Genomic DNA, 24,395 nt, shown 5'->3' with positions numbered 1-24,395 from the left:
AATGTCTTCTGTAGGCGTGGGTTTGTCTCCCTCTCGCTCTCTCTCCCTAAGATGTGTCCGGCATAGGCCAGGGTGCCACTCGAGGCCCAAACCAATTCTGGTTATCGCTTCTCGGCCTTTTGGCTAAGATCAAGTGTAGTATCGTTCGAAAAGGTGGTTTAAGGCTCCGGCCACCTTAGTACAATGATGCAATGCACACTGGAAGGTTGCGCTTGTTAGTACTTTGGGAGGATAGTATATCCATCTAGAGGAAACCATGGCCCTACCAGGATCGAGGCTATTAGACTGAGTAAGTGTGGGGGCTATGGTGCAATGTGCCCCAGGATTGACGACCCTGGAGTGAGTCTGAGCTTGCTGGCTTGGGACCCCGGCGAGCCTTGGGCTCTGTAGCACACCGTACCTTGCCTTTTCATACTTTCTGAGCATATTGCTCTATCCCGGCCTTCTGGCTAGGAAGGGAAATTTTTATAATCATGGTCGGAGGTCCGTTCAGCTTTGGGCTGAGAAACCAACACCCGGTTGGAGGTCTGGGTCAGCTTTGGCTGAGAAACCAACACCCGGTTGGAGGTCCGGGTCAGCTTCGGCTGAGAAACCAACACCCGGTTGGAGGTCCGGGTCAGCTTCGGCTGAGAAACCAACACCCGGTTGGAGGTCCGGGTCAGCTTCGGCTGAGAAACCAACACCCGGTTGGAGGTCCGGTTAGCCTTGGGCTGAGAAACCAACACCGGTTGACGGTCCGGGCAGTTTCGGCTGCGAAACCAACAACTAGTAGCTCTCTACTCCACTTGGGTAAGATGCCTGGGTGGACGCTGGGAGCAACGACAAGGCTCAACCAGGCTTCGGCTTGGGGGAGCACCGAAGATCCCTGACCCTTGCTGTGGCCTTCTGGCTCGGAGGGACGGGGTTGATTTTTGGGGACCCTCTCCTCACGGAGGGGTCCACACGAATCCTAGCCTTTGCACTGTTTTTGGTGTGACTTTGGTCATGCATTTTTTGCGGTGCTTTGGAAAGCTTCATTAAATCAAAAATCTGTTCTTATCAGTTTAATATCTGATACGTCCCCTATCTGGGGACCATATATTAAATGGATTTTTAGAACAGGGAGATGGAAAAAGAGCTTGCTCTGTCCACTCCACTCATTGACCTGGTATTGCAGTACCTCCAGGACCGGTGCACCCCTTCTTAACCCAGTTTCCAAAAGCAGAACTCAATTCACCTGATTCATATTAGCCCGATTTAATGAATTGGAAGAAAGCATACGTCTTCATATGCACCTCAATTTGGCCCATTCACTTTTCACACTTCCTCCTTTTGTTTTTTATCTTTCACACTTTTGACTTTCTTTATTCATCCAAATAGCAAACTCATCACCACTCAACCTGACCAACTCGGCTATGTCCCGTGCTGCAGTTCTCTGTCTTATCTAGATCATTTGCAATTGAATGGAATAGATCCCTTTTGGACAAAGTGGATTCACCTGCTGCTGCAGTGACCACAGGTGTGATAAGATCTAGAATTGGCATCTGGTGCGATCTCTCCGCTTCCACTCCAAAGAAAGTTACCTGTTTATTCCTATCATGCATTGGTTTTTGGGGTTTTCTTTGAGTAATGATGATCTCTTTAGTAGTCTGTTGGCGCCCTCTCCTGGAGGAATAGTTTGCTTGCTCTTGGACATTCTAAAAGAGAGGTCATGATAGACATTGAGCTTCTGAGCTCAATTGGGGACAGTCATGGGTGATGAATGTTTGCAACCTGCTGCAAAGCCTCATACCGCAATATAAGGAACGTCAAATACTAAGAAAGGGCGGCCTATGAAAGAATTACTACTTTCAATAAGTACACTTAAACGGCTAATTGGGAATAGAAAAACTGTAAAAAGCCCTCTGAGAAAGCCCCCCTCTAACCTTTGATAGTAAGCTTTTCTGTAGTCTGCCTGTTGATGTATTTTCCGTTTGAACTGTGCACAACATGAAGAGACGGAACACTGGCGGCTTGTCACAATGCCCCCGCTGACATCACAATAGCGCTGCTGCCTAGAAAACAAGCTGCGCAGCAGAAGTTGTTCTTTGGGTGGGAGGGTGGGCTAGTGTAAGGAGGGGGCAAGCTCTTTTTTTCCCGGGTGGTAGGGGGATGACAGGAGAAGGGATGCGGGTGGTGAGAAGGGTACAGAGGGCAGGGTTTGGGGGCTGGGAAGGAAAGGGAAAAGATTAGGGTTTGGGGATGATGAAAGGGCTTTCTACGGGTAAGGATGGCAAAGGGTGGCAGTGACGGAAAGTCAGGCAACCTGTCCTGTCCGTCTTTTTGTATCGTGAATTGGAAAGACTGCAAGGGGGAGGGGAGTTGCTTGCGCCCTAAAGGAGGAGTTATTCAGATTCATTGCAGTGGGGGGCGGCGGCTGCAAAACGCACCATTCTTCTTGTTTTTGCTCTGCAAAGCAGCCTTTTCAAGGGTTGGCTTGGGTGACAAAATGTCTTCTGTAGGCGTGGGTTTGTCTCCCTCTCGCTCTCTCTCCCTAAGATGTGTCCGGCATAGGCCAGGGTGCCACTCGAGGCCCAAACCAATTCTGGTTATCGCTTCTCGGCCTTTTGGCTAAGATCAAGTGTAGTATCTGTTCTTATCAGTTTAATATCTGATACGTCCCCTATCTGGGGACCATATATTAAATGGATTTTTAGAACAGGGAGATGGAAAAAGAGCTTGCTCTGTCCACTCCACGCATTGACCTGGTATTGCAGTACCTCCAGGACCGGTGCACCCCTTCTTAACCCAGTTTCCAAAAGCAGAACTCAATTCACCTGATTCATATTAGCCCGATTTAATGAATTGGAAGAAAGCATACGTCTTCATATGCACCTCAATTTGGCCCATTCACTTTTCACACTTCCTCCTTTTGTTTTTTATCTTTCACACTTTTGACTTTCTTTATTCATCCAAATAGCAAACTCATCACCACTCAACCTGACCAACTCGGCTATGTCCCGTGCTGCAGTTCTCTGTCTTATCTAGATCATTTGCAATTGAATGGAATAGATCCCTTTTGGACAAAGTGGATTCACCTGCTGCTGCAGTGACCACAGGTGTGATAAGATCTAGAATTGGCATCTGGTGCGATCTCTCCGCTTCCACTCCAAAGAAAGTTACCTGTTTATTCCTATCATGCATTGGTTTTTGGGGTTTTCTTTGAGTAATGATGATCTCTTTAGTAGTCTGTTGGCGCCCTCTCCTGGAGGAATAGTTTGCTTGCTCTTGGACATTCTAAAAGAGAGGTCATGATAGACATTGAGCTTCTGAGCTCAATTGGGGACAGTCATGGGTGATGAATGTTTGCAACCTGCTGCAAAGCCTCATACCGCAATATAAGGAACGTCAAATACTAAGAAAGGGCGGCCTATGAAAGAATTACTACTTTCAATAAGTACACTTAAACGGCTAATTGGGAATAGAAAAACTGTAAAAAGCCCTCTGAGAAAGCCCCCCTCTAACCTTTGATAGTAAGCTTTTCTGTAGTCTGCCTGTTGATGTATTTTCCGTTTGAACTGTGCACAACATGAAGAGACGGAACACTGGCGGCTTGTCACAATGCCCCCGCTGACATCACAATAGCGCTGCTGCCTAGAAAACAAGCTGCGCAGCAGAAGTTGTTCTTTGGGTGGGAGGGTGGGCTAGTGTAAGGAGGGGGCAAGCTCTTTTTTTCCCGGGTGGTAGGGGGATGACAGGAGAAGGGATGCGGGTGGTGAGAAGGGTACAGAGGGCAGGGTTTGGGGGCTGGGAAGGAAAGGGAAAAGATTAGGGTTTGGGGATGATGAAAGGGCTTTCTACGGGTAAGGATGGCAAAGGGTGGCAGTGACGGAAAGTCAGGCAACCTGTCCTGTCCGTCTTTTTGTATCGTGAATTGGAAAGACTGCAAGGGGGAGGGGAGTTGCTTGCGCCCTAAAGGAGGAGTTATTCAGATTCATTGCAGTGGGGGGCGGCGGCTGCAAAACGCACCATTCTTCTTGTTTTTGCTCTGCAAAGCAGCCTTTTCAAGGGTTGGCTTGGGTGACAAAATGTCTTCTGTAGGCGTGGGTTTGTCTCCCTCTCGCTCTCTCTCCCTAAGATGTGTCCGGCATAGGCCAGGGTGCCACTCGAGGCCCAAACCAATTCTGGTTATCGCTTCTCGGCCTTTTGGCTAAGATCAAGTGTAGTAACTGTTCTTATCAGTTTAATATCTGATACGTCCCCTATCTGGGGACCATATATTAAATGGATTTTTAGAACAGGGAGATGGAAAAAGAGCTTGCTCTGTCCACTCCACGCATTGACCTGGTATTGCAGTACCTCCAGGACCGGTGCACCCCTTCTTAACCCAGTTTCCAAAAGCAGAACTCAATTCACCTGATTCATATTAGCCCGATTTAATGAATTGGAAGAAAGCATACGTCTTCATATGCACCTCAATTTGGCCCATTCACTTTTCACACTTCCTCCTTTTGTTTTTTATCTTTCACACTTTTGACTTTCTTTATTCATCCAAATAGCAAACTCATCACCACTCAACCTGACCAACTCGGCTATGTCCCGTGCTGCAGTTCTCTGTCTTATCTAGATCATTTGCAATTGAATGGAATAGATCCCTTTTGGACAAAGTGGATTCACCTGCTGCTGCAGTGACCACAGGTGTGATAAGATCTAGAATTGGCATCTGGTGCGATCTCTCCGCTTCCACTCCAAAGAAAGTTACCTGTTTATTCCTATCATGCATTGGTTTTTGGGGTTTTCTTTGAGTAATGATGATCTCTTTAGTAGTCTGTTGGCGCCCTCTCCTGGAGGAATAGTTTGCTTGCTCTTGGACATTCTAAAAGAGAGGTCATGATAGACATTGAGCTTCTGAGCTCAATTGGGGACAGTCATGGGTGATGAATGTTTGCAACCTGCTGCAAAGCCTCATACCGCAATATAAGGAACGTCAAATACTAAGAAAGGGTGGCCTATGAAAGAATTACTACTTTCAATAAGTACACTTAAACGGCTAATTGGGAATAGAAAAACTGTAAAAAGCCCTCTGAGAAAGCCCCCCTCTAACCTTTGATAGTAAGCTTTTCTGTAGTCTGCCTGTTGATGTATTTTCCGTTTGAACTGTGCACAACATGAAGAGACGGAACACTGGCGGCTTGTCACAATGCCCCCGCTGACATCACAATAGCGCTGCTGCCTAGAAAACAAGCTGCGCAGCAGAAGTTGTTCTTTGGGTGGGAGGGTGGGCTAGTGTAAGGAGGGGGCAAGCTCTTTTTTTCCCGGGTGGTAGGGGGATGACAGGAGAAGGGATGCGGGTGGTGAGAAGGGTACAGAGGGCAGGGTTTGGGGGCTGGGAAGGAAAGGGAAAAGATTAGGGTTTGGGGATGATGAAAGGGCTTTCTACGGGTAAGGATGGCAAAGGGTGGCAGTGACGGAAAGTCAGGCAACCTGTCCTGTCCGTCTTTTTGTATCGTGAATTGGAAAGACTGCAAGGGGGAGGGGAGTTGCTTGCGCCCTAAAGGAGGAGTTATTCAGATTCATTGCAGTGGGGGGCGGCGGCTGCAAAACGCACCATTCTTCTTGTTTTTGCTCTGCAAAGCAGCCTTTTCAAGGGTTGGCTTGGGTGACAAAATGTCTTCTGTAGGCGTGGGTTTGTCTCCCTCTCGCTCTCTCTCCCTAAGATGTGTCCGGCATAGGCCAGGGTGCCACTCGAGGCCCAAACCAATTCTGGTTATCGCTTCTCGGCCTTTTGGCTAAGATCAAGTGTAGTATCTGTTCTTATCAGTTTAATATCTGATACGTCCCCTATCTGGGGACCATATATTAAATGGAATTTTAGAACAGGGAGATGGAAAAAGAGCTTGCTCTGTCCACTCCACGCATTGACCTGGTATTGCAGTACCTCCAGGACCGGTGCACCCCTTCTTAACCCAGTTTCCAAAAGCAGAACTCAATTCACCTGATTCATATTAGCCCGATTTAATGAATTGGAAGAAAGCATACGTCTTCATATGCACCTCAATTTGGCCCATTCACTTTTCACACTTCCTCCTTTTGTTTTTTATCTTTCACACTTTTGACTTTCTTTATTCATCCAAATAGCAAACTCATCACCACTCAACCTGACCAACTCGGCTATGTCCCGTGCTGCAGTTCTCTGTCTTATCTACATCATTTGCAATTGAATGGAATAGATCCCTTTTGGACAAAGTGGATTCACCTGCTGCTGCAGTGACCACAGGTGTGATAAGATCTAGAATTGGCATCTGGTGCGATCTCTCCGCTTCCACTCCAAAGAAAGTTACCTGTTTATTCCTATCATGCATTGGTTTTTGGGGTTTTCTTTGAGTAATGATGATCTCTTTAGTAGTCTGTTGGCGCCCTCTCCTGGAGGAATAGTTTGCTTGCTCTTGGACATTCTAAAAGAGAGGTCATGATAGACATTGAGCTTCTGAGCTCAATTGGGGACAGTCATGGGTGATGAATGTTTGCAACCTGCTGCAAAGCCTCATACCGCAATATAAGGAACGTCAAATACTAAGAAAGGGCGGCCTATGAAAGAATTACTACTTTCAATAAGTACACTTAAACGGCTAATTGGGAATAGAAAAACTGTAAAAAGCCCTCTGAGAAAGCCCCCCTCTAACCTTTGATAGTAAGCTTTTCTGTAGTCTGCCTGTTGATGTATTTTCCGTTTGAACTGTGCACAACATGAAGAGACGGAACACTGGCGGCTTGTCACAATGCCCCCGCTGACATCACAATAGCGCTGCTGCCTAGAAAACAAGCTGCGCAGCAGAAGTTGTTCTTTGGGTGGGAGGGTGGGCTAGTGTAAGGAGGGGGCAAGCTCTTTTTTTCCCGGGTGGTAGGGGGATGACAGGAGAAGGGATGCGGGTGGTGAGAAGGGTACAGAGGGCAGGGTTTGGGGGCTGGGAAGGAAAGGGAAAAGATTAGGGTTTGGGGATGATGAAAGGGCTTTCTACGGGTAAGGATGGCAAAGGGTGGCAGTGACGGAAAGTCAGGCAACCTGTCCTGTCCGTCTTTTTGTATCGTGAATTGGAAAGACTGCAAGGGGGAGGGGAGTTGCTTGCGCCCTAAAGGAGGAGTTATTCAGATTCATTGCAGTGGGGGGCGGCGGCTGCAAAACGCACCATTCTTCTTGTTTTTGCTCTGCAAAGCAGCCTTTTCAAGGGTTGGCTTGGGTGACAAAATGTCTTCTGTAGGCGTGGGTTTGTCTCCCTCTCGCTCTCTCTCCCTAAGATGTGTCCGGCATAGGCCAGGGTGCCACTCGAGGCCCAAACCAATTCTGGTTATCGCTTCTCGGCCTTTTGGCTAAGATCAAGTGTAGTATCTGTTCTTATCAGTTTAATATCTGATACGTCCCCTATCTGGGGACCATATATTAAATGGATTTTTAGAACAGGGAGATGGAAAAAGAGCTTGCTCTGTCCACTCCACGCATTGACCTGGTATTGCAGTACCTCCAGGACCGGTGCACCCCTTCTTAACCCAGTTTCCAAAAGCAGAACTCAATTCACCTGATTCATATTAGCCCGATTTAATGAATTGGAAGAAAGCATACGTCTTCATATGCACCTCAATTTGGCCCATTCACTTTTCACACTTCCTCCTTTTGTTTTTTATCTTTCACACTTTTGACTTTCTTTATTCATCCAAATAGCAAACTCATCACCACTCAACCTGACCAACTCGGCTATGTCCCGTGCTGCAGTTCTCTGTCTTATCTAGATCATTTGCAATTGAATGGAATAGATCCCTTTTGGACAAAGTGGATTCACCTGCTGCTGCAGTGACCACAGGTGTGATAAGATCTAGAATTGGCATCTGGTGCGATCTCTCCGCTTCCACTCCAAAGAAAGTTACCTGTTTATTCCTATCATGCATTGGTTTTTGGGGTTTTCTTTGAGTAATGATGATCTCTTTAGTAGTCTGTTGGCGCCCTCTCCTGGAGGAATAGTTTGCTTGCTCTTGGACATTCTAAAAGAGAGGTCATGATAGACATTGAGCTTCTGAGCTCAATTGGGGACAGTCATGGGTGATGAATGTTTGCAACCTGCTGCAAAGCCTCATACCGCAATATAAGGAACGTCAAATACTAAGAAAGGGCGGCCTATGAAAGAATTACTACTTTCAATAAGTACACTTAAACGGCTAATTGGGAATAGAAAAACTGTAAAAAGCCCTCTGAGAAAGCCCCCCTCTAACCTTTGATAGTAAGCTTTTCTGTAGTCTGCCTGTTGATGTATTTTCCGTTTGAACTGTGCACAACATGAAGAGACGGAACACTGGCGGCTTGTCACAATGCCCCCGCTGACATCACAATAGCGCTGCTGCCTAGAAAACAAGCTGCGCAGCAGAAGTTGTTCTTTGGGTGGGAGGGTGGGCTAGTGTAAGGAGGGGGCAAGCTCTTTTTTTCCCGGGTGGTAGGGGGATGACAGGAGAAGGGATGCGGGTGGTGAGAAGGGTACAGAGGGCAGGGTTTGGGGGCTGGGAAGGAAAGGGAAAAGATTAGGGTTTGGGGATGATGAAAGGGCTTTCTACGGGTAAGGATGGCAAAGGGTGGCAGTGACGGAAAGTCAGGCAACCTGTCCTGTCCGTCTTTTTGTATCGTGAATTGGAAAGACTGCAAGGGGGAGGGGAGTTGCTTGCGCCCTAAAGGAGGAGTTATTCAGATTCATTGCAGTGGGGGGCGGCGGCTGCAAAACGCACCATTCTTCTTGTTTTTGCTCTGCAAAGCAGCCTTTTCAAGGGTTGGCTTGGGTGACAAAATGTCTTCTGTAGGCGTGGGTTTGTCTCCCTCTCGCTCTCTCTCCCTAAGATGTGTCCGGCATAGGCCAGGGTGCCACTCGAGGCCCAAACCAATTCTGGTTATCGCTTCTCGGCCTTTTGGCTAAGATCAAGTGTAGTATCTGTTCTTATCAGTTTACTATCTGATACGTCCCCTATCTGGGGACCATATATTAAATGGATTTTTAGAACAGGGAGATGGAAAAAGAGCTTGCTCTGTCCACTCCACGCATTGACCTGGTATTGCAGTACCTCCAGGACCGGTGCACCCCTTCTTAACCCAGTTTCCAAAAGCAGAACTCAATTCACCTGATTCATATTAGCCCGATTTAATGAATTGGAAGAAAGCATACGTCTTCATATGCACCTCAATTTGGCCCATTCACTTTTCACACTTCCTCCTTTTGTTTTTTATCTTTCACACTTTTGACTTTCTTTATTCATCCAAATAGCAAACTCATCACCACTCAACCTGACCAACTCGGCTATGTCCCGTGCTGCAGTTCTCTGTCTTATCTAGATCATTTGCAATTGAATGGAATAGATCCCTTTTGGACAAAGTGGATTCACCTGCTGCTGCAGTGACCACAGGTGTGATAAGATCTAGAATTGGCATCTGGTGCGATCTCTCCGCTTCCACTCCAAAGAAAGTTACCTGTTTATTCCTATCATGCATTGGTTTTTGGGGTTTTCTTTGAGTAATGATGATCTCTTTAGTAGTCTGTTGGCGCCCTCTCCTGGAGGAATAGTTTGCTTGCTCTTGGACATTCTAAAAGAGAGGTCATGATAGACATTGAGCTTCTGAGCTCAATTGGGGACAGTCATGGGTGATGAATGTTTGCAACCTGCTGCAAAGCCTCATACCGCAATATAAGGAACGTCAAATACTAAGAAAGGGCGGCCTATGAAAGAATTACTACTTTCAATAAGTACACTTAAACGGCTAATTGGGAATAGAAAAACTGTAAAAAGCCCTCTGAGAAAGCCCCCCTCTAACCTTTGATAGTAAGCTTTTCTGTAGTCTGCCTGTTGATGTATTTTCCGTTTGAACTGTGCACAACATGAAGAGACGGAACACTGGCGGCTTGTCACAATGCCCCCGCTGACATCACAATAGCGCTGCTGCCTAGAAAACAAGCTGCGCAGCAGAAGTTGTTCTTTATGTGGGAGGGTGGGCTAGTGTAAGGAGGGGGCAAGCTCTTTTTTTCCCGGGTGGTAGGGGGATGACAGGAGAAGGGATGCGGGTGGTGAGAAGGGTACAGAGGGCAGGGTTTGGGGGCTGGGAAGGAAAGGGAAAAGATTAGGGTTTGGGGATGATGAAAGGGCTTTCTACGGGTAAGGATGGCAAAGGGTGGCAGTGACGGAAAGTCAGGCAACCTGTCCTGTCCGTCTTTTTGTATCGTGAATTGGAAAGACTGCAAGGGGGAGGGGAGTTGCTTGCGCCCTAAAGGAGGAGTTATTCAGATTCATTGCAGTGGGGGGCGGCGGCTGCAAAACGCACCATTCTTCTTGTTTTTGCTCTGCAAAGCAGCCTTTTCAAGGGTTGGCTTGGGTGACAAAATGTCTTCTGTAGGCGTGGGTTTGTCTCCCTCTCGCTCTCTCTCCCTAAGATGTGTCCGGCATAGGCCAGGGTGCCACTCGAGGCCCAAACCAATTCTGGTTATCGCTTCTCGGCCTTTTGGCTAAGATCAAGTGTAGTATCTGTTCTTATCAGTTTAATATCTGATACGTCCCCTATCTGGGGACCATATATTAAATGGATTTTTAGAACAGGGAGATGGAAAAAGAGCTTGCTCTGTCCACTCCACGCATTGACCTGGTATTGCAGTACCTCCAGGACCGGTGCACCCCTTCTTAACCCAGTTTCCAAAAGCAGAACTCAATTCACCTGATTCATATTAGCCCGATTTAATGAATTGGAAGAAAGCATACGTCTTCATATGCACCTCAATTTGGCCCATTCACTTTTCACACTTCCTCCTTTTGTTTTTTATCTTTCACACTTTTGACTTTCTTTATTCATCCAAATAGCAAACTCATCACCACTCAACCTGACCAACTCGGCTATGTCCCGTGCTGCAGTTCTCTGTCTTATCTAGATCATTTGCAATTGAATGGAATAGATCCCTTTTGGACAAAGTGGATTCACCTGCTGCTGCAGTGACCACAGGTGTGATAAGATCTAGAATTGGCATCTGGTGCGATCTCTCCGCTTCCACTCCAAAGAAAGTTACCTGTTTATTCCTATCATGCATTGGTTTTTGGGGTTTTCTTTGAGTAATGATGATCTCTTTAGTAGTCTGTTGGCGCCCTCTCCTGGAGGAATAGTTTGCTTGCTCTTGGACATTCTAAAAGAGAGGTCATGATAGACATTGAGCTTCTGAGCTCAATTGGGGACAGTCATGGGTGATGAATGTTTGCAACCTGCTGCAAAGCCTCATACCGCAATATAAGGAACGTCAAATACTAAGAAAGGGCGGCCTATGAAAGAATTACTACTTTCAATAAGTACACTTAAACGGCTAATTGGGAATAGAAAAACTGTAAAAAGCCCTCTGAGAAAGCCCCCCTCTAACCTTTGATAGTAAGCTTTTCTGTAGTCTGCCTGTTGATGTATTTTCCGTTTGAACTGTGCACAACATGAAGAGACGGAACACTGGCGGCTTGTCACAATGCCCCCGCTGACATCACAATAGCGCTGCTGCCTAGAAAACAAGCTGCGCAGCAGAAGTTGTTCTTTGGGTGGGAGGGTGGGCTAGTGTAAGGAGGGGGCAAGCTCTTTTTTTCCCGGGTGGTAGGGGGATGACAGGAGAAGGGATGCGGGTGGTGAGAAGGGTACAGAGGGCAGGGTTTGGGGGCTGGGAAGGAAAGGGAAAAGATTAGGGTTTGGGGATGATGAAAGGGCTTTCTACGGGTAAGGATGGCAAAGGGTGGCAGTGACGGAAAGTCAGGCAACCTGTCCTGTCCGTCTTTTTGTATCGTGAATTGGAAAGACTGCAAGGGGGAGGGGAGTTGCTTGCGCCCTAAAGGAGGAGTTATTCAGATTCATTGCAGTGGGGGGCGGCGGCTGCAAAACGCACCATTCTTCTTGTTTTTGCTCTGCAAAGCAGCCTTTTCAAGGGTTGGCTTGGGTGACAAAATGTCTTCTGTAGGCGTGGGTTTGTCTCCCTCTCGCTCTCTCTCCCTAAGATGTGTCCGGCATAGGCCAGGGTGCCACTCGAGGCCCAAACCAATTCTGGTTATCGCTTCTCGGCCTTTTGGCTAAGATCAAGTGTAGTATCTGTTCTTATCAGAACAAACTGAGCTAGCTACACTTGACGAGATACGATCAGGGAGACAAGCTCCGAAGCCCAGCCGAGACCGAAAGAGGGAGATCGGACGGAAGAAGAGCTTGGCAGAAAGAAGCAAGAAGACGAAGGCTCGGAGAAGACTTGGGGAGACCAGAGGAACTTCGAGGAGGAACACAGCGGGAGAAGACACCCGGAGAAGAATCCAAGATCCAGCTCCGGGAACTCAAGCAGGAACCAGCCATGGCAAGCAAGCCAGAGAAGGCAGCCAGGAAGGCTCAGGACCCAGGGACCTCCAGGAAGGCTCATCCAGAGGCTTCTTCGGCCCAAGAGGCCCCCACCTCCGACGCCAGCCAGCCGGAGGGAGCCCGGACGCCGCCTGAAAAGGCTCCAACCCTGGAGCCTTGGATGCGGCAGACGGTCGCCCTGAAGCTAAAGGCGGTGGATGGTAGGTTGCCGGACATGTCCAGCGACGTGTTCTGCAAGAAGATGATTCTGGATCAGGGCTTCTCCAGGGCGGAAACCCTGAGTGTCCAGACCTTCATGACTGGCATTTTTCTGGTAACCTTTGCCACGGTGAATGCCTGCAGGAGATACTGGGAGGCGATGAACGCAGCGATGCCGGACTCCCCTTTTCATTCTTTTTTAGGATCCTGTCCTATACAGAGGGATGAGAAGAGGATCACGGTCTCCATGCGGAACCCGCACACCCCAGGAAGAGACATCTCCACGTTCCTGGGACGTCTCTGCACAGTGGTGAGGGAGCCATCCCACATCCTTAACGGCAACGGATTCTGGACGGGTAAGTGGTCAGTAACCGTTCGACTCTACAGGGAACCAGCATCCGAGGATGGTCTCCAGCACCTGCCCCCGACATTCTCTCTGGGAAACTCCTTTGGTCTCATCTACTACCCGGACATGCCACACAACTGCAGGAAATGTGGCGGGAAAGGGCATTCGATGAAGACCTGCAAGGAGGACGCCTGCAGGGTTTGCCGGGTGACGGGACACAGCTCCAAGGACTGCCCAAAGAAGAAGACTTGCAACCTATGTGGACAGGCGGACCACCTTTACAAGGACTGCCCACAGCGGGAGAAATCCTGGGCAAGGGTTGCCGCGGTGACCCAGTATCGGGTAGTCGCAGCTTCGTCGACCAAGGCAGCTACGACCAAGGCCACAGAGGCCAAGGACAAGGCGGCCAAGAACCCGGCGACCGTGGCTCCAGCCGATGCCCCAGCAGCCACGGAGTCCAGGAAAAAGGGTAAGAAAACTGTTGCCCCCTCCCTGGTCCCCCCCCCTGTCACCCCTGTCCAAACCCCTCCCCCCCCGGCCAACCCTACTGAGGATTCCACTACCTCCACCTCATTTCCCTACTCCTCAGTTGGTCTCCTCACCCCCCCCCCAAAGCCCACTCTCCCTCCCCAGACCATGAGAGCAGAGGACCTCAGCACTCTTGCACTTTTCACCGAGGAGGATTTTCCAGCTCTTGTCTCCTCAGGTACAGGCCAAAGGAAAAGGAAGGTGGAAGATAGTCCTGTCGCAGAACCTTCCAAGCTGTTCATTGTGGATCCCAATCCACCCCAGGAAGAGGAGGATGGCCTCCTCCCAGAACCGGACGTGTTGGAGCAGATGGTGGAGTCCCTTGTGGCCGAAGAAGAAATGGAGGAGTCGGAAGCCACTGAGGCACCATCCCTGCTCGATCAGCTAGAAGAAGAGGGTCTGCTGGAGATACCCTTACCAGCAGGTGCCAAAGAGGAAGAACCGCCCGACCGGAGTGGTAACTAAGGCACACCGCCTGCGCTAACTTTCTCTTTCCTCCAATGACTGCTAACATTAACATCTTTTCCATTAATGTTAGGAGCATCAGAGACAAGTTCCGACGTCAGACAATTTTTGCGTTCCTTAACACTCAGTCTAGTGATGTATTTTTCCTGCAGGAATGCTCCCTTCCCTCCTCTAGGTCCTTCAACCATCTGGCCAGGGAGTGGACCCATGGCCCATCCTACTGGTCCGGCGGAGGCGACTGTAGGTCCGCGGGGGTCGCCGTGCTGATCAGGGGAAGCGCCTTCACATTGGACTCTGTTCAGGAAATCGTCTGCGGCAGGTTACTGCTCGTGGATGGCACCTGGGCGGGAGAACCTGTCAGGTTCATCAATGTGTACGCTTCTCCTGTGAAGAGCGATCGACTGGAGCTCCTCCAAGCCCTGCGCCCTCAGCTCGCTACCGCCAGGACGGTAGTGATGGCCGGGGATTTCAACTGCCCGATTGAGGAGGATGGACGCAGTTCTGGAACGGCTGCCAAGTTGGACGTCACATCCAAACTGCTCATTGAGATGGTGACCGAAGCCTCTCTTGTGGACGTTGTTGGCTCCATCGGACACGGATCCGTGAACTATTCATGGTGCCGATCCGATGGCTCGCTGCGTTCCAGGATTGACTTTGTGTTTACCTCTCGGGCGGTTGGGCGGAGTGGGCACTCGATGGTCCCCTGCTTCTTCTCTGACCACAGAGCCATTCACTTTCAAGGTGTGCTGGGCCATGGCTTCCCCATTGGCCCGGGCTCCTGGAAGCTGAACTGCTCTCTGCTGGAAAAGGGTGAGATTCTGGAGGAGCTTAGAGCTGCCTACTCCACGTGGCGGGCCTACAAGGCGGGCTTCCAGTCTGTTTCTGACTGGTGGGAATACGTTAAACTCGAGTTCCGTTTCTTCTTTCAGGCAAAGAGTCAACAACAGGCGTGTCTGAAGAGGAGGGACTTCAGGAGACTCCAGCGTGAGCTGCGTTCCCTGCAGGACCTTCTTCGATGCGGCTGGGACGTGAGAGAGGAGCTGGAGGAGACTAAGAGGAGCCTGAAAAGGCACTTCGAGGAGGAGTCCGAGCGAATTGTCTTCCGTTCCAAAGTGGAGAACCTGGAGAAGGGTGAGAAATGTAACTCGTTCTTTTTCAGGAAACTCCACGCCGGTCACACGCCCATGAATGAACTACGAGACGAGAGTGGAAGCATGCGACGCGGGAAAGAGAACGTGATGAAGGTCGTCAGCAACTTCTACAGCGAACTCTACGCCCGCAAGACTACTGACCCCGAGGCCGCCGATAAGTTCCTGTCAGGTATCACTAACCATCTTGACCCTGCAGACGCGGCGGCCATGGATGTTCCTCTGACGGTGGACGAGCTGCTCTCGGCCGCCAAATCCTTTAGTTCTGGCAGGACACCGGGCAGTGACGGCCTCCCAGCAGAGCTCTATGTAGCGCTGGGAGACCTAATCTGTCCGGACCTGTTAGGGCTGTATGAGGAGATGGTGGTGGAGGGCAGAATGCCTCCATCTCTGAGGGAAGGAATGGTCACGATCCTGTACAAGCGTAAAGGAGAGAGGTGCGACCTGAAGAATTGGCGTCCCATCACCCTTCTGAACGTCGACTACAAGATCCTGGCCAAGACGATGGCAACGAGATTGAAGACTGTTATCGGACGGATCATCCACCCGGATCAGACCTGCGGCATCCCCGGACGTCGCATCGCAGACAGCCTGGCTCTCATGCGGGACACGGTCGAGTACATCAAAGCCCGCCGGGTGCACGCAGCCCTGATCTCGTTGGATCAGGAAAAGGCCTTCGACCGTGTTTCCCATGAGTTCCTGGGCAAAGCTCTGCACAGGTTAGGTTTGGGTAACATGTTTTGCTTGTATGTCCAACTAATGTATTTTGATATTCACAGCTCGGTGTTGGTAAACGGCTGGAAGACTGACCCCTTCCCGGTCCTCTCAGGGGTCAGACAAGGCTGTCCTCTGTCACCTCTTCTTTTTGTTTGTGTTATAGAACTCTTTGCAGAGGCTATCCGGCGGAATGGAGAGATCAGAGGGATCACCGCACCAGGACCAGAACGCTTCGAGGTCAAGTGCTCGCTCTACATGGACGACGTGACCGTCTTCTGCGCGGACCGGCGCTCAGTCGACACCCTCGTCCAGACCTGTGAGACCTTCGGACGGGCTTCGGGAGCCAAAGTCAACTGCGGGAAGTCGGAAGCCATGCTCTTCGGGGACTGGCAGCCGGCCTCTTCCGCCCCCTTCCCTTTCAGCATCCAGCCGGATTTCATCAAGGTTCTTGGAGTCTGGTTCGGGAAGGAAGGAGCAGCCCTCAAGTCCTGGGAGGAACGCTTGACCAAGATCACCCAACGGATCGGTCTGTGGAGCCTCAGACGCCTCACCTGTGAGGGCAAAGCACTGGTCCTGCGTAACGAGGTACTGCCCGTGCTGCAGTACACGGCCCAGGCCTGGCCCCCCCTTGCCACCGTGTGCAGGGCCATTACCAGGACGGTGTTTCGTTTTGTCTGGGGATCCAAGATGGACAGAGTAAAGCGGAGCATCATGTACAAGGATCCTCGCAAGGGTGGGAAGGGCGTACCCGATATCCCCACCCTCCTGCGATCCTCCTTCGTATGTGACTGCGTTCGCCGAACTCTGCGAGTCAAGAGAGGTTCCGCGGGTGGGTCCATGTCTCGCTTCTTCCTGCTCCCCCTTTGGAGACGGTTAGGCTGGGACAAGTGGGACAGCTCCTTCCCCTACAACTGGACGACGCCATGGTTCTACGGAGACGTGGTTCGGTTTGTGAGGGAACACCAACTGGAGGGACTCAAGCCTGATTTGTGGAAGCCAAAGACTATCCACAAACTCATCAGAGCCAAGGACGAAATGGAGAACATTCCAGGACTTCATCACGACACACTGGAGACTGTTTGGACAAACGTGTCATCGGCTGGATTGACCAACGGGCACAAGGACTTGTCATGGATGGCGATACAGGGCGGACTGCCCGTCCGGTCATTCATGCACGCCCGGAACCTGTGCAAAACCCGGTACTGCCCAAGGTGCCCCTTCGTGGAGGAAACATCGCTGCACGCCTTTTGGGACTGCCGTTTTGCACAGCGCCTGTTGGTTGCCCTGGAGGATGACCTGAGGAACTCCGTCCCCAGAGGGAGCCTATCATACCATTCCGTACTTTATGGACTCTTCCCTGGGACTCACACCGTTGGAGCCATCCAGGAGGCTTGGCGCCTTATGAACTGCTTTAAGGACGCTATTTGGGTCGCCAGGAACCGGCTCATCTTGAAGAGGGAGAGGATATCTATCCAGGATTGCCGCAGGCTGATCCACAGCCTGCTCAGAGACTATTCCATCATGGACAGTCCGGACGACAGCGCCGAGGAGGAGGTTTAAACCTCTTCAATGCCCCCTCCCTCCTTTTCCCGTTATGTGCGTCTTTCAATAAAGCTTCGGGCCTGTGATTTCCCCACCCTATCCCCCTTTTCCCCTACCCCCACCCCCCAACCGCCGGTTCGTCGTTATTTATTGTCTAACTTTTTCTTTCAGCTTGAGTGTTATGGATAGCATAGGAGCGTGATGTATAGTTTAGTGCGTCGTACTCTATGGCTATGTAAGAATGATTGTATATTTCTGTGTGTACGGGGCTGCGGCACTGTACACGGTTTGTTACCTTTTTGTGAGTAGTGCATGATAATAAAGATGCTGTTAAATCAAAAAAAATCTGTTCTTATCAGTTTAATATCTGATACGTCCCCTATCTGGGGACCATATATTAAATGGATTTTTAGAACAGGGAGATGGAAAAAGAGCTTGCTCTGTCCACTCCACGCATTGACCTGGTATTGCAGTACCTCCAGGACCGGTGCACCCCTTCTTAACCCAGTTTCCAAAAGCAGAACTCAATTCACCTGATTCATATTAGCCCGATTTAATGAATTGGAAGAAAGCATACGTCTTCATATGCACCTCAATTTGGCCCATTCACTTTTCACACTTCCTCCTTTTGTTTTTTATCTTTCACACTTTTGACTTTCTTTATTCATCCAAATAGCAAACTCATCACCACTCAACCTGACCAACTCGGCTATGTCCCGTGCTGCAGTTCTCTGTCTTATCTAGATCATTTGCAATTGAATGGAATAGATCCCTTTTGGACAAAGTGGATTCACCTGCTGCTGCAGTGACCACAGGTGTGATAAGATCTAGAATTGGCATCTGGTGCGATCTCTCCGCTTCCACTCCAAAGAAAGTTACCTGTTTATTCCTATCATGCATTGGTTTTTGGGGTTTTCTTTGAGTAATGATGATCTCTTTAGTAGTCTGTTGGCGCCCTCTCCTGGAGGAATAGTTTGCTTGCTCTTGGACATTCTAAAAGAGAGGTCATGATAGACATTGAGCTTCTGAGCTCAATTGGGGACAGTCATGGGTGATGAATGTTTGCAACCTGCTGCAAAGCCTCATACCGCAATATAAGGAACGTCAAATACTAAGAAAGGGCGGCCTATGAAAGAATTACTACTTTCAATAAGTACACTTAAACGGCTAATTGGGAATAGAAAAACTGTAAAAAGCCCTCTGAGAAAGCCCCCCTCTAACCTTTGATAGTAAGCTTTTCTGTAGTCTGCCTGTTGATGTATTTTCCGTTTGAACTGTGCACAACATGAAGAGACGGAACACTGGCGGCTTGTCACAATGCCCCCGCTGACATCACAATAGCGCTGCTGCCTAGAAAACAAGCTGCGCAGCAGAAGTTGTTCTTTGGGTGGGAGGGTGGGCTAGTGTAAGGAGGGGGCAAGCTCTTTTTTTCCCGGGTGGTAGGGGGATGACAGGAGAAGGGATGCGGGTGGTGAGAAGGGTACAGAGGGCAGGGTTTGGGGGCTGGGAAGGAAAGGGAAAAGATTAGGGTTTGGGGATGATGAAAGGGCTTTCTACGGGTAAGGATGGCAAAGGGTGGCAGTGACGGAAAGTCAGGCAACCTGTCCTGTCCGTCTTTTTGTATCGTGAATTGGAAAGACTGCAAGGGGGAGGGGAGTTGCTTGCGCCCTAAAGGAGGAGTTATTCAGATTCATTGCAGTGGGGGGCGGCGGCTGCAAAACGCACCATTCTTCTTGTTTTTGCTCTGCAAAGCAGCCTTTTCAAGGGTTGGCTTGGGTGACAAAATGTCTTCTGTAGGCGTGGGTTTGTCTCCCTCTCGCTCTCTCTCCCTAAGATGTGTCCGGCATAGGCCAGGGTGCCACTCGAGGCCCAAACCAATTCTGGTTATCGCTTCTCGGCCTTTTGGCTAAGATCAAGTGTAGTATCTGTTCTTATCAGTTTAATATCTGATACGTCCCCTATCTGGGGACCATATATTAAATGGATTTTTAGAACAGGGAGATGGAAAAAGAGCTTGCTCTGTCCACTCCACGCATTGACCTGGTATTGCAGTACCTCCAGGACCGGTGCACCCCTTCTTAACCCAGTTTCCAAAAGCAGAACTCAATTCACCTGATTCATATTAGCCCGATTTAATGAATTGGAAGAAAGCATACGTCTTCATATGCACCTCAATTTGGCCCATTCACTTTTCACACTTCCTCCTTTTGTTTTTTATCTTTCACACTTTTGACTTTCTTTATTCATCCAAATAGCAAACTCATCACCACTCAACCTGACCAACTCGGCTATGTCCCGTGCTGCAGTTCTCTGTCTTATCTAGATCATTTGCAATTGAATGGAATAGATCCCTTTTGGACAAAGTGGATTCACCTGCTGCTGCAGTGACCACAGGTGTGATAAGATCTAGAATTGGCATCTGGTGCGATCTCTCCGCTTCCACTCCAAAGAAAGTTACCTGTTTATTCCTATCATGCATTGGTTTTTGGGGTTTTCTTTGAGTAATGATGATCTCTTTAGTAGTCTGTTGGCGCCCTCTCCTGGAGGAATAGTTTGCTTGCTCTTGGACATTCTAAAAGAGAGGTCATGATAGACATTGAGCTTCTGAGCTCAATTGGGGACAGTCATGGGTGATGAATGTTTGCAACCTGCTGCAAAGCCTCATACCGCAATATAAGGAACGTCAAATACTAAGAAAGGGCGGCCTATGAAAGAATTACTACTTTCAATAAGTACACTTAAACGGCTAATTGGGAATAGAAAAACTGTAAAAAGCCCTCTGAGAAAGCCCCCCTCTAACCTTTGATAGTAAGCTTTTCTGTAGTCTGCCTGTTGATGTATTTTCCGTTTGAACTGTGCACAACATGAAGAGACGGAACACTGGCGGCTTGTCACAATGCCCCCGCTGACATCACAATAGCGCTGCTGCCTAGAAAACAAGCTGCGCAGCAGAAGTTGTTCTTTGGGTGGGAGGGTGGGCTAGTGTAAGGAGGGGGCAAGCTCTTTTTTTCCCGGGTGGTAGGGGGATGACAGGAGAAGGGATGCGGGTGGTGAGAAGGGTACAGAGGGCAGGGTTTGGGGGCTGGGAAGGAAAGGGAAAAGATTAGGGTTTGGGGATGATGAAAGGGCTTTCTACGGGTAAGGATGGCAAAGGGTGGCAGTGACGGAAAGTCAGGCAACCTGTCCTGTCCGTCTTTTTGTATCGTGAATTGGAAAGACTGCAAGGGGGAGGGGAGTTGCTTGCGCCCTAAAGGAGGAGTTATTCAGATTCATTGCAGTGGGGGGCGGCGGCTGCAAAACGCACCATTCTTCTTGTTTTTGCTCTGCAAAGCAGCCTTTTCAAGGGTTGGCTTGGGTGACAAAATGTCTTCTGTAGGCGTGGGTTTGTCTCCCTCTCGCTCTCTCTCCCTAAGATGTGTCCGGCATAGGCCAGGGTGCCACTCGAGGCCCAAACCAATTCTGGTTATCGCTTCTCGGCCTTTTGGCTAAGATCAAGTGTAGTATCTGTTCTTATCAGTTTAATATCTGATACGTCCCCTATCTGGGGACCATATATTAAATGGATTTTTAGAACAGGGAGATGGAAAAAGAGCTTGCTCTGTCCACTCCACGCATTGACCTGGTATTGCAGTACCTCCAGGACCGGTGCACCCCTTCTTAACCCAGTTTCCAAAAGCAGAACTCAATTCACCTGATTCATATTAGCCCGATTTAATGAATTGGAAGAAAGCATACGTCTTCATATGCACCTCAATTTGGCCCATTCACTTTTCACACTTCCTCCTTTTGTTTTTTATCTTTCACACTTTTGACTTTCTTTATTCATCCAAATAGCAAACTCATCACCACTCAACCTGACCAACTCGGCTATGTCCCGTGCTGCAGTTCTCTGTCTTATCTAGATCATTTGCAATTGAATGGAATAGATCCCTTTTGGACAAAGTGGATTCACCTGCTGCTGCAGTGACCACAGGTGTGATAAGATCTAGAATTGGCATCTGGTGCGATCTCTCCGCTTCCACTCCAAAGAAAGTTACCTGTTTATTCCTATCATGCATTGGTTTTTGGGGTTTTCTTTGAGTAATGATGATCTCTTTAGTAGTCTGTTGGCGCCCTCTCCTGGAGGAATAGTTTGCTTGCTCTTGGACATTCTAAAAGAGAGGTCATGATAGACATTGAGCTTCTGAGCTCAATTGGGGACAGTCATGGGTGATGAATGTTTGCAACCTGCTGCAAAGCCTCATACCGCAATATAAGGAACGTCAAATACTAAGAAAGGGCGGCCTATGAAAGAATTACTACTTTCAATAAGTACACTTAAACGGCTAATTGGGAATAGAAAAACTGTAAAAAGCCCTCTGAGAAAGCCCCCCTCTAACCTTTGTTAGTAAGCTTTTCTGTAGTCTGCCTGTTGATGTATTTTCCGTTTGAACTGTGCACAACATGAAGAGACGGAACACTGGCGGCTTGTCACAATGCCCCCGCTGACATCACAATAGCGCTGCTGCCTAGAAAACAAGCTGCGCAGCAGAAGTTGTTCTTTGGGTGGGAGGGTGGGCTAGTGTAAGGAGGGGGCAAGCTCTTTTTTTCCCGGGTGGTAGGGGGATGACAGGAGAAGGGATGCGGGTGGTGAGAAGGGTACAGAGGGCAGGGTTTGGGGGCTGGGAAGGAAAGGGAAAAGATTAGGGTTTGGGGATGATGAAAGGGCTTTCTACGGGTAAGGATGGCAAAGGGTGGCAGTGACGGAAAGTCAGGCAACCTGTCCTGTCCGTCTTTTTGTATCGTGAATTGGAAAGACTGCAAGGGGGAGGGGAGTTGCTTGCGCCCTAAAGGAGGAGTTATTCAGATTCATTGCAGTGGGGGGCGGCGGCTGCAAAACGCACCATTCTTCTTGTTTTTGCTCTGCAAAGCAGCCTTTTCAAGGGTTGGCTTGGGTGACAAAATGTCTTCTGTAGGCGTGGGTTTGTCTCCCTCTCGCTCTCTCTCCCTAAGATGTGTCCGGCATAGGCCAGGGTGCCACTCGAGGCCCAAACCAATTCTGGTTATCGCTTCTCGGCCTTTTGGCTAAGATCAAGTGTAGTTTGGGAGGGTACTACCTTGGTTGGTGCTGAAAGGTGCCAGGGTATTGCACAACTGCTGGCCTTGGGGGAGTGTGCATCGTAGGATGTCATAGCCCTCTTGTGACGGACGGTTACCTGGGCAACGAGAGGCGGTCACTTTATTATTTTCAAACTCATCCTTCAAAAAAAAAAAAAAAAAAAAAAAAAAAAAAAAAAAAATCTGTTCTTATCAGTTTAATATCTGATACGTCCCCTATCTGGGGACCATATATTAAATGGATTTTTAGAACAGGGAGATGGAAAAAGAGCTTGCTCTGTCCACTCCACGCATTGACCTGGTATTGCAGTACCTCCAGGACCGGTGCACCCCTTCTTAACCCAGTTTCCAAAAGCAGAACTCAATTCACCTGATTCATATTAGCCCGATTTAATGAATTGGAAGAAAGCATACGTCTTCATATGCACCTCAATTTGGCCCATTCACTTTTCACACTTCCTCCTTTTGTTTTTTATCTTTCACACTTTTGACTTTCTTTATTCATCCAAATAGCAAACTCATCACCACTCAACCTGACCAACTCGGCTATGTCCCGTGCTGCAGTTCTCTGTCTTATCTACATCATTTGCAATTGAATGGAATAGATCCCTTTTGGACAAAGTGGATTCACCTGCTGCTGCAGTGACCACAGGTGTGATAAGATCTAGAATTGGCATCTGGTGCGATCTCTCCGCTTCCACTCCAAAGAAAGTTACCTGTTTATTCCTATCATGCATTGGTTTTTGGGGTTTTCTTTGAGTAATGATGATCTCTTTAGTAGTCTGTTGGCGCCCTCTCCTGGAGGAATAGTTTGCTTGCTCTTGGACATTCTAAAAGAGAGGTCATGATAGACATTGAGCTTCTGAGCTCAATTGGGGACAGTCATGGGTGATGAATGTTTGCAACCTGCTGCAAAGCCTCATACCGCAATATAAGGAACGTCAAATACTAAGAAAGGGCGGCCTATGAAAGAATTACTACTTTCAATAAGTACACTTAAACGGCTAATTGGGAATAGAAAAACTGTAAAAAGCCCTCTGAGAAAGCCCCCCTCTAACCTTTGATAGTAAGCTTTTCTGTAGTCTGCCTGTTGATGTATTTTCCGTTTGAACTGTGCACAACATGAAGAGACGGAACACTGGCGGCTTGTCACAATGCCCCCGCTGACATCACAATAGCGCTGCTGCCTAGAAAACAAGCTGCGCAGCAGAAGTTGTTCTTTGGGTGGGAGGGTGGGCTAGTGTAAGGAGGGGGCAAGCTCTTTTTTTCCCGGGTGGTAGGGGGATGACAGGAGAAGGGATGCGGGTGGTGAGAAGGGTACAGAGGGCAGGGTTTGGGGGCTGGGAAGGAAAGGGAAAAGATTAGGGTTTGGGGATGATGAAAGGGCTTTCTACGGGTAAGGATGGCAAAGGGTGGCAGTGACGGAAAGTCAGGCAACCTGTCCTGTCCGTCTTTTTGTATCGTGAATTGGAAAGACTGCAAGGGGGAGGGGAGTTGCTTGCGCCCTAAAGGAGGAGTTATTCAGATTCATTGCAGTGGGGGGCGGCGGCTGCAAAACGCACCATTCTTCTTGTTTTTGCTCTGCAAAGCAGCCTTTTCAAGGGTTGGCTTGGGTGACAAAATGTCTTCTGTAGGCGTGGGTTTGTCTCCCTCTCGCTCTCTCTCCCTAAGATGTGTCCGGCATAGGCCAGGGTGCCACTCGAGGCCCAAACCAATTCTGGTTATCGCTTCTCGGCCTTTTGGCTAAGATCAAGTGTAGTATCTGTTCTTATCAGTTTAATATCTGATACGTCCCCTATCTGGGGACCATATATTAAATGGATTTTTAGAACAGGGAGATGGAAAAAGAGCTTGCTCTGTCCACTCCACGCATTGACCTGGTATTGCAGTACCTCCAGGACCGGTGCACCCCTTCTTAACCCAGTTTCCAAAAGCAGAACTCAATTCACCTGATTCATATTAGCCCGATTTAATGAATTGGAAGAAAGCATACGTCTTCATATGCACCTCAATTTGG

At 49.0% G+C, this 24,395-nt stretch overlaps 10 non-coding genes and 4 pseudogenes across 10 annotated transcripts; all 14 read left to right on the top strand.

The window, feature by feature from the left end:
- The first annotated feature begins 103 nt into the window (after positions 1-103).
- LOC142259718 (U2 spliceosomal RNA) lies at positions 104-245 on the top strand (annotated as a pseudogene).
- Positions 246-988: 743 nt separating this feature from the next.
- Positions 989-1,181, top strand: LOC142259632 (U2 spliceosomal RNA). The gene has a single exon (XR_012728087.1). It is a non-coding gene; the product is annotated as a U2 spliceosomal RNA (small nuclear RNA).
- Positions 1,182-2,569: 1,388 nt separating this feature from the next.
- On the top strand, positions 2,570-2,760 carry LOC142259741 (U2 spliceosomal RNA). The gene has a single exon (XR_012728124.1). It is a non-coding gene; the product is annotated as a U2 spliceosomal RNA (small nuclear RNA).
- Positions 2,761-4,148: 1,388 nt separating this feature from the next.
- On the top strand, positions 4,149-4,339 carry LOC142259518 (U2 spliceosomal RNA). The gene has a single exon (XR_012728002.1). It is a non-coding gene; the product is annotated as a U2 spliceosomal RNA (small nuclear RNA).
- A 1,388-nt stretch (positions 4,340-5,727) lies between these two features.
- Positions 5,728-5,918, top strand: LOC142259517 (U2 spliceosomal RNA). The gene has a single exon (XR_012728001.1). It is a non-coding gene; the product is annotated as a U2 spliceosomal RNA (small nuclear RNA).
- A 1,388-nt stretch (positions 5,919-7,306) lies between these two features.
- LOC142259740 (U2 spliceosomal RNA) lies at positions 7,307-7,497 on the top strand. Its single transcript, XR_012728123.1, has one exon. It is a non-coding gene; the product is annotated as a U2 spliceosomal RNA (small nuclear RNA).
- A 1,388-nt stretch (positions 7,498-8,885) lies between these two features.
- Positions 8,886-9,076, top strand: LOC142259528 (U2 spliceosomal RNA). The gene has a single exon (XR_012728011.1). It is a non-coding gene; the product is annotated as a U2 spliceosomal RNA (small nuclear RNA).
- Positions 9,077-10,464: 1,388 nt separating this feature from the next.
- Positions 10,465-10,655, top strand: LOC142259739 (U2 spliceosomal RNA). The gene has a single exon (XR_012728122.1). It is a non-coding gene; the product is annotated as a U2 spliceosomal RNA (small nuclear RNA).
- Positions 10,656-12,043: 1,388 nt separating this feature from the next.
- On the top strand, positions 12,044-12,147 carry LOC142259675 (U2 spliceosomal RNA; annotated as a pseudogene).
- Positions 12,148-17,572: 5,425 nt separating this feature from the next.
- LOC142259558 (U2 spliceosomal RNA) lies at positions 17,573-17,779 on the top strand (annotated as a pseudogene).
- Positions 17,780-19,167: 1,388 nt separating this feature from the next.
- LOC142259738 (U2 spliceosomal RNA) lies at positions 19,168-19,358 on the top strand. Its single transcript, XR_012728121.1, has one exon. It is a non-coding gene; the product is annotated as a U2 spliceosomal RNA (small nuclear RNA).
- Positions 19,359-20,746: 1,388 nt separating this feature from the next.
- Positions 20,747-20,937, top strand: LOC142259737 (U2 spliceosomal RNA). Its single transcript, XR_012728120.1, has one exon. It is a non-coding gene; the product is annotated as a U2 spliceosomal RNA (small nuclear RNA).
- A 1,564-nt stretch (positions 20,938-22,501) lies between these two features.
- On the top strand, positions 22,502-22,713 carry LOC142259668 (U2 spliceosomal RNA; annotated as a pseudogene).
- A 1,388-nt stretch (positions 22,714-24,101) lies between these two features.
- On the top strand, positions 24,102-24,292 carry LOC142259733 (U2 spliceosomal RNA). Its single transcript, XR_012728119.1, has one exon. It is a non-coding gene; the product is annotated as a U2 spliceosomal RNA (small nuclear RNA).
- The last annotated feature ends 103 nt before the right edge of the window (positions 24,293-24,395 follow it).

The sequence above is a fragment of the Anomaloglossus baeobatrachus genome, assembly GCF_048569485.1.
Source record: "Anomaloglossus baeobatrachus isolate aAnoBae1 chromosome 9 unlocalized genomic scaffold, aAnoBae1.hap1 SUPER_9_unloc_2, whole genome shotgun sequence".
NCBI classification, from domain to species: domain Eukaryota; kingdom Metazoa; phylum Chordata; class Amphibia; order Anura; family Aromobatidae; genus Anomaloglossus; species Anomaloglossus baeobatrachus.
This window is presented reverse-complemented; position numbering and strand designations above follow the sequence as displayed.